Consider the following 9,504-nt stretch of genomic DNA (forward strand, 5'->3'; position numbering starts at 1 on the left):
TTTTAAACTTGAGCTCAGGGTTGGAATATCACGAAATGTCATGGAAAGAAATGTCCCGACATTGTTTTGCTCCACCATTTTCTGAGCCAATTTCCGTCCGTGAACACCTTAGATAATGTTGGATAAATGTAAAAAATAACGATGTCAACATCTTTTACTTGGTATGCTACGGAAACGGCTAAGCAGTCTCGAGGAAAGCAAACGATGCTATTTAATTTTGCCTAACGTTTTGACCAGGTTTTTGGTATTTTTCAGAGATTAATCGATATTATCGTTCTTCGTCAATTTTTTTGCATATAACTGTCGGGGTCTGGGTAATTATTTTGTGCAGTGCTTGAACAAGGGGAAGTATTTGTGACAATAAATTAAAAAAGAGCTACGAGAATTTCTTATTTACCACCTTGATGTATGAAATAATTTCCCAGATCCCGACAGTTCTATGCAGACGGATTTGATGATAATATCGATAAACCCCAAAATAAGACCAAAAAGAGGTCGAGACGTTTGGCAAAATCTCCGCAACATTATTATACGAACTTCCAATAATCTTTTGCCAAGATTTTGTAGAGATTATATGATAAATGTAATTCCCAATTCCCAAGGTGGGCCAAAATACATGCCCTAGGCCAAAATACGTCCACTACCCTATAGAGACAACATTTTCTATTACTAAAGTACCTATTTTACAAAAAGAATCCATAAAAGATAGTCAGGATTTTTTTCAAGAAAATTTTCAATACTGACTTGAGCTTTTTTTCCTCAATTGTTTATCGTATTCTACTATTTTTTCATTCTAAAATATACTCATGAGCTTCCAAAGACTTAACCAATGATTTTCATCTTTCAAAAGAGTCGTGCAAATTTTTCAAACTATTATCTGGCATCCCTGATGTCACATGATATTCAAAAGATTTTCGGTTGGAAGTTGTTCCGAAGAGATTTTTTTAAACCTATAAAAAAATAACGTCACACTTCGAGGGGTCTCCCGAGATTTTTTAAACTACATATTTTCATTCATGAATACTTAGTAAAACTCTAGTTCTAGTGCTTCACAATATAATAGTTATAACAAAAGAATGAAGAATGTCTATGTACCTTATAATCGTATTAACTGCTCGAGAAAGATCTGAGGAAATTTCTCAAAACTTCTTTCTGTGGAATAAGTAGGATAATTTATGTGTACTAAAGTTTTGAAAATTCCACAATTAAAGATTTTGGTAAATTTTAGCAGACTTACGGTAATGATGTGACAGAATTAATTGACAAATTTATTGCGATTTTTTTTGTAGAGCCAAAAACGTCATAGAAGCATAATGTTGAAAATTCTAAACATGACTCCACCTGAAGTTTCTAAGATATGTCTCATAAGACCTTTGGAAAAACTTGTCAAGAATCTACTGAACTGTGCTACAGGCCAAAATATACACCACGTTTTCGTTATGTGCGGACAAGCGTTCATCTATTTAAGTAGAACATTTCAAAAACTCCCAAAATAACACTTGACTACGTATGAAATATTTGAGAGTTTTCCATGAGTTTGGAAATTTAAACAACTTTGAGTACCGTAGGGCAGTGCAAGCCGCTATTGCTAAGGAAAATGTTCTTAGTTTTTAACGTTGCGTGGTTTTGTTGTTTACGATTCGGACTTTAAAAAATCGTCTCTCGCTTTAAAAAAAATCGCCAACTTATCATGAATGGATGGATTTAATTCAAAATGGGGGGGGGGGGGTGGTTTGTGGTTTGTCCACAAACTTGTTCCAGAACTTTCTTCTGGGATTCCGTAAGCTCTTAAAGAAATTTTTCCGGAAGTTAATTTAGGATTCCATCAGAAGTTCCCTCTAGGGTTTTTCCCAGGTTCCGCCTGGGGTTCCGTCAAAAGCTCTTGTCAGGATTGTTCCAGGAAGTTCCTCGAGATTCTTCCAGAGATTTCTGGATTTCTGTAGAAATTAATTTAGAGATTCCTTCAGCATTACTCCTTCTAGGATTACCTTAGTATTTTTTTCTGAAACTCTTCAGGGCATTCCTTCCGTGGTTTCTTCACAAACTTTTTCTAGAATTCCTCTAGGAGGGAGCTATGACTAAGTTGCATTTTCCTGTGTTTATTCAAGAAAATCCTACAGAAACTACATGAGAAATTCCAAAAACAAAATACTCCATAAAATTCATAATGAACTCCAGGAGGGTTTCCATTACAAACTTCTAAAAGATTTCCAGAAGCGTCTGCAGGAATTCCTGACGGAGCTCTTGGTAGAAATCAAAAACGAGTTCCTAGATGGTTCCTGGAAAAAGATCTCGAAGAAATGCTCGAAGATGCTCTAACAGGAATCCCGGAAGAAGTTCCTGAAAAGTAATTCCTGACAGTCACCAAGAAGAAATTCCCGGAGTAATCCCGGAAGGAATTTCTGAAAGAATCCTGGAAGAATTCCAGAAAGATTACCTGCTGAAATTATTGTAGGAATCCCAGAAGGAATACTTGAATCAGAAGTAGCTCCCAAAAAAATACCGGAAGAAGTTCCTGGAGGGATCTCACAGTAGCTTTTAGAGAAATACTGAATGAAGTTCTTGCCAGGGATCTTGTAGGATTTCTGGAAGGGTTTCAGTAGGAATTCCTGTAGAATTTCTAGAAGATACTCCGGGAAGAATCTCGTATGAAATTCCAGGAATAAATCCTTACGGATTGTTGCAAGGAGTTTTTGCAGGAATCTCGGTAAGAATTTCTTATACAATTTCCGAAGAAACTCCTAGAGAAATTCTGGGTAAAGTTGCTAGAATTTCCAGGAATACCATCTGGAAGCCAAAAAAAAAAATCCAGAGACATCATAAAAGAAACTATTCGGAGAATCTCGGATGAAATTCCTGGAGGATTCCAGGAACTTCTGGAGAAATTCTGGAAATAATCTCTTGAAGTCCGAACGTAAACAAAAAGGTCACAAAACATCAAAAACTTAGAAAAAAAATAATATTTAGCAACCGCGGCTTGCAGTGTCCTGTAGGCTGTACCAATTCAATTGTTTTTGAGTGAACCCGAATTCCGGGACTTCCAGAATTTCTTTAGGAATTTCTTCCTGAATACCTCCAGGAATTTCGTTCCGGGATTTCTCCATGAATTCCTCCAAGATCTCCGGGATACCTCTAGGAATCCCTTCTCGTAAAAATTTAAACTCTTGCAGGTGTCCTAGAAGGAGCAATGTTCAGAAAATTTTGAAAATATCATGGCAATAAATATTGCAGGAGAAAATACTTCTAGAATGTTTCTATAACAATATATAACTGATCTAGATCGATTTAATTATATCTAGACCAGGTTGGATGGTTCCAAAAGATAATTCAAATAAAATCAATATAAGTTTCCGGAGACGAGATGCCTCTACGAAGCATCCCCAGAGATCAAGAAGATTTTTCCAATAAACAAGCAAAATTACGTAATTAATGAACGGACCCTTAGGCCACTTAGGGCCACAAGTAATTTTATGGCAATCCTGACGTTCTAGAAATAACATTCTTTGATTTGAAAATGAAATTTGAAATAAAAATTTGTGATTCGATAGTACGTACGTTTCGATAGTACGTACAGTAAACGAAGCGGTGGTGTACGTACTATCGAGGTATGCCTGTATTCTATTACCATATATTGTATAGTTGCACTAGGTTGCACTTATTTCCGTATTTATATCAAACAGAGTTGCCACTAGTAATTTCTACAAAATCATGAGCTCTATCGGTATGTCCATACTATTCAATGTTCACTGCAAGTTTTCGTTATTTTCTATTTACCTTTCTTATACAAAAATATGCACTGATAGGCTATATGTTCACTTTAAAAATGATTGCTAGAAGATTTGGAGTGTCGAGTTTTTTTTCTTCTTAGTCAATGCCACAATCAAAATACTGAAAATGTTATTAAATGTCTGTCTGTATGTGTGTCAAGTATATGATTTCTTCCACTTATTTTTTGTTTAGACAACAAAATGATATCATTAATCACGGTTTATCCAAGCTTCTTCATGATTCTTCACTTTCTTATTTGTTTTAAAACAAATATGTTGTTCAGAGCCCCTTGTAATTAATGCGTTAGGGTACTTTCAGTATGTAACTACCAAAAGTTCACAAATCCATAGCCCACAACGCGATGCTACAGATGCACTGTTTACATTTCTCCTTGCACTATCCTTTCCCGAAAGGAACAAAACGAACCGGAGAAACCAGAGATAGAGCACATCCTGTGTTCCCGTGCGACTTCAATGGCAGCGAAATTTCCCAAATCAAAACAAATCGCCGATAATCCAATAATCGCTTCTAGCACTCGCTCTTCCAGGCACCATCGAAATGCTCTGCTGCACTCGGATGCTGCTTTCGCTTCATCCGCTTCATCTGGTACCCATAGGTTCACCACACCGTTCAGTTGTATTTTGGATGGGCGTTGATCTTGATTTATTCGCCGGAATCCTTGCCAGCACCCTACTGTGTGGTTTTATTCCACTTCGCCGTTCACTACACTAAACACTCCAGCACCACCGCCCGGTTAAAGACGACACAGATCCGGTTTGCACTGATGCGTCGTTAAATTTTAATCCCCCTCTCTCTCTCGCCTTCCTTCTCTGTGTGTTTCAAGCCCGGTGCTTCCTTTTGTAGGCAACTCCCCCTGGAGGGTAATTTCCTGAAACACCACGATTTTGCGAGCGTAACTTTGCCCGAGGGGTTCGCACAGCTAGGATTCCCGAGAAAGGATTACCTCATACGAAGCTCGGCCGGAAACCACTGTACCCCATTAAATTCGATTAAACCCGAACCGCAGGCTGTCTAATTATCAGATTTATTTTCTTTAAACAATAGTCCACAATCCACCATGAATTCGCAACGACACGCTAACCATGCACCACGCAGCAACTATGACGACAACGTCAACCGATAATCCGAAACAATAGCCAAGCCGAAACGCATCCAGATCCGATCGTGGTCGGAGGTAAACTGAGCCCTTTCATCGGCATCGTCGTCGTCATCATCCGCGGCCACCTATGCTATTGCTATATGCTGTGCGCGCTACACATAGTCATCATAAACATCATCGTCGTGAACCTCATCCGGCCTGCCTGCCTGTCTGACCCACCACACCGACCACGCTCACAGCTGTGCGGTGGTGAGGACCCCGGCTCGGTTGCGTCAACTGCGCTCTCCGCAGGAAGGTCTCTGTTGTTCTGAAAGAATGGGCGCTTGCACGACCCAGAAGCATAACGAACAACGAACGGCAGCATAAAGAGGAATCTCACCTTCGCGGAGAGAGGAAAACATCGCATGTGCATCGTGAACCTTTGGGAGTTGGGCGCTTGCGAGGTGCGATGATTCACCGGATCTCTCGGAAATCCATCATGTGAAGCGAGAGAAAGAGAACTTCTCGCGATTTGTGTTTCAGACTCACAGCCCGGAGCACACAGCATTTTCATCATCTCGTTGTGTTCCATGCGGAGGGAAGCACGCGAGATACGGTCGGTAGCATAAAAGCATTATGCGCTTTCGGTTTCGTTTTCGTCCTGCGTCCTTCGTCCTTTGCGTGCGTCCGTCACCCCACCCATCCGTTCGTCCCATCGTTGATTGTTGCTACCACCGCACCGACTGACTACTGACTGCTGATAGTCGTTCACCGATTCACAACCCCTAATTTGAAAAATAAACAGTCTGTTTTGGTGTGCCGCAGTCGCTGTGTAGCCTAGATAGATGTAGATTACGAGGATAGGCAGGCCGTCGTTGCACGGTCGGTGACTGACTAGGATTTATTGCGCGCAAAAAAAGAGGCAGTAATACACCCAGAATCTATGTAGACACATATTGGAAATTTTGATAAGAAGTGATTTCGTAACGTGTACTACATTTCATTGCATACACAGACAGTTGTGAAAATAATTCTTTAGTCTTCATTTTGTAAAACCTTAAAATAGAATTGTTTTTACAATACCTTGCAGTTTATATAGCTATATACCTTCTTCAGATAAAAAAAAAAGATTTTTTTTGCAATTACGTGCCATAACATTGCGGCCTACTTTTCTTGACTAGCTTAAGAGTGCCGAAAAGTAGTACTTTTCAGCACTTTTAAGAGTTCCGAAAAGTACTACTTTTCGGCAATTTTGCAATGGTACACTTTTCACAAGTTTCCTGAAGCACTATTGTTCTTCCGTATACATTTGTCTATTCAATGGCTGCTCCTATGTCTGTTCGGCAGATCGAACCTGAATAAAAGCGATTCTAATTCTGATTTGAGCAGCCAAACAGACGTAGAGTTAGAAGCAGCAGCACAAAAAACGCTCGTTGACGACGCGACTCCGAGTAGTTGTGACACTAATTAACATAGCCTACCTGATTGAAAAAAATGGACTTGTGCGCATGGATGCTCGCACGTGGTTTTAGCTGAGAGCTGTCTGAGCAGTCAGAAATGATCATACTTAAGGGTATTTAACATAATTGCAAAAAATGTTGTATGCAACACGTTGCAAAACTCGATTTTTTCAGCACTTGTCGTATTTATCCAACTCGGCAAGCCTCGTTGGTTAAATGTACGATTCGTGCTGAAAAAATCATCATTTTGCAACTTGTTGCATAAATAACAATTTCAGCGGTGTCATCGAAATTACTCAAAGTAAACTTAGAGAGTAACCAGCTCTTCAGGTCAAAACTCCCAGTGTAAGAATTTGTTCCGCTCTTATAAACATTAATGGAGTCGAACGAAAATTATTCCTCTGCAACTACACTGGAACCTCCTTCTACGCCATGGGGTTCCAGGGGACTTCAGGGGCGTTCGATAAGCCTTTAAGACAAGTTTCGTTGACGTTTCAATAGCATTACAGAGGTCTCAGGGACGTTTAGCTAGACGGTGGTAGTGAGTAAACAGGGGCAAAAACGCGGCGTGCGCCGTGAGCGTTCAATTTGCGTACTGATGAATACTTGAATCAACCGTTGAAAACAAGATCGATAGGTAGTGAGTATTAGTGTGGTTCAAAAAATCGTTTTTGCTCCACACCGTTTATTCGATTCCTAACCAGATTATATGCCTCCTCCCAAAATTTGAGCTCATTTGGTTGAAAATTGAGACTGCACAAGCCCATCAAAGTTTGTATGGGAATTACTATGGGAAAATAATGTTTTTCATTCAATCGACCGTAGCATTTTTCCAAGTGCCCTAGTGGGTTAGTCGAACCTTGGTAATCCTAGACTACTCTATCAGCTACAACTTTGCCGAAGACAGCATTCAAATCGGACGCCTCATTTATTAGGTATCGATTTGTATCCAACTGGGCAAACTTTAACAGTGATCCTCCAGCTTCCCAGCAGGCAACATTGCTGCATATGGCGCCAAAGATAGCACACTGAAATCATGGCTACTATGTTCCGCTGCAAAATGCAGTGGTGCCCACCGATTAGTTTAACCATCATGAGTAAAGATTTCGATTCTGAATAAAAATCGGTAACTATGAGGCGTCCGATTTGAATGCGGTCTTCTGCAAAGTTGTAGCTGATAGAGTAGCCTAGGATTACCAAGGGTCAACTAACCCACTAGGGCACTTAGGAAAATGTTACGGTGGATTGGATGAAAAACATCGTTTTCCCATAGTAATTCCCATACAAACTTTGAAGGGCTTGTGCAGTCTCAATTTTCAACCAAATGAGGTCAAATTTTGGGAGGAGGCATATAATCTGGTTAGGAACCGAGTAAGTGGTGTGGAGCAAAAACGATTTTTTGAACCACGCTAGTGAGTATAGTGAGATATCTGTTTGTATTTGGACTTAATTTGCCAAGATTTTGCTCTCTTACATATGTTTATCGCTTGCATTGATTTTATTCACTTTCGTAGTTCCGGCGAAGCACCAAACGCTGGTTATGCAACCCTACTGGTAGCTTTTATGTGGTTTGAGCCTAGCTGACCCTTATGGTCACTTTCGGTCGGGTACCCCGAACTGGATCTGGAGCACTACTGGGTCTCCCAAATATAATCTGAGACTATTCCATTGTTCATTAGGTTACCTAAACCCAACCGGCTGCTATTCGGCCATGTTTTTGAAGTCAGCCTCTGTTTCAGGTCAAACATTTGTGTTGCTGCCAGCACTGCCGTACGGTGTCATCGCAACGGAATAATCATGATAGTCGATCATGACAATGATCGATGCTAAATGTACAGGAGATAGAACTGTCAAAGCAAAAGTGTAGTGAAGACAGGGCACATGAAGTGTAATTTGAAGAGTTATTCATGAATTATTTAAATTATTAGTCTAAAATCTTAATCTACTTTCAGCTAAAAGTTAAAATGCTTAAGAATAGATTCATGCTATATTAACCTAGTTTAACACAGATGAAACTACAGTGAGTTACTAGAAGTTTTATGATTTGTTATTCTAACCTTAAATTCTATAATCGCAGATGAATGCACAAAGATGTTACGGCTGAAATTGTTAGATATTATCCTAAAATAAGCGTAAGACCGAATAATGTGAGTGTAATGTGAAACTATAAGACATCATTGAACTAAACATGCAAATATATTTCTGCTTTTAGCTGTTTCGCACCTGCATATCAGAGTTTGCGATCTGCTTCGAAGAATTCGGCTGTGAGCACGGGGGTGAATCTTCTCCACGGAAAGCACTGCTCGTTTGATAGCTGAACACTAGCGAACCTGGTGGTGGAAGGCAAGCTTTTGCCTACAGCGAGCATAGGGAGACCGCGTAGCACGATTTGATGATTTTTTATTTCCCCATGGAAATTTATTCCAATCTAGTTCTCCAACTGACAATTGCACGACTTCCAACTCGAAACTTTAAATTTGTTCGAAGATACACATCTGTTCTGTGCTGTGAGCCTCACGTAACCCCCTTTGGACCCCCTTTTCACCGTAACAATTTGATTTAGGCGTAGTTTACGAGTGATATTTTTTCTTTAACAAAAAAGTTCTTTGCATTCCCCAAAAACGACCTAATTCGAACACGTTTTTATTTATTATTACTTATTTCAGCTAACACATACATTTTTTCATAATTCTCCTAGTATTTTGGAAAATTTTATTTATTGTTGTGGAAAATATTTCGCGCTTTTCAAGTGTTGGTCCTGAAAAGTATACTGTTTACAAACTTTTAACTGTCAAAATGGGGTTCAACGCACAATGGGGGTCAGAGATGTTGGCTCGCTATTTTACTATGGGGTAGTATTCGGATGAAAAGTTGCTGCCTAAACCACAGAGAACAGACATCCAGGCAAGAACAAATTTCATTCGGAAAGTTGTGTAAGGATTTGAATCTTTACTTGAGTAAGGTTGCAAACCAATACACGATGACAACTAACTCCACCAAACACCATATTGCCACAGTCAGAGAAAATAGGTAGACCCAAGTAGCACTTGTAACTAAGGAAATATTTTAGAAAAATGTTAATGATTGCATAGCCGTTTCACTTCAGACTAATGGTAACAATTCTATTTTTGCAGTACACATTCTGGTTGCTCAGGCATCACAATGCAACCTTAATTT

At 39.6% G+C, this 9,504-nt stretch overlaps 1 protein-coding gene across 1 annotated transcript in view; it reads right to left on the bottom strand.

Moving 5' to 3' along the window:
• Window positions 1-4,886, bottom strand: part of LOC109405617 (insulin-like growth factor-binding protein complex acid labile subunit) — a 433,323-nt gene extending 428,437 nt beyond the window's left edge. Inside the window, exon 1 of the mRNA XM_062849913.1 lies at window positions 4,733-4,886. The gene's annotated coding sequence lies outside the window, so the exon portion shown is untranslated. The remainder of the gene's footprint in view (window positions 1-4,732) is intronic.
• Window positions 4,887-9,504: the final 4,618 nt, after the last annotated feature.

The sequence above is a fragment of the Aedes albopictus genome, chromosome 2, assembly GCF_035046485.1.
Source record: "Aedes albopictus strain Foshan chromosome 2, AalbF5, whole genome shotgun sequence".
In the NCBI taxonomy this organism is placed as follows: domain Eukaryota; kingdom Metazoa; phylum Arthropoda; class Insecta; order Diptera; family Culicidae; genus Aedes; species Aedes albopictus.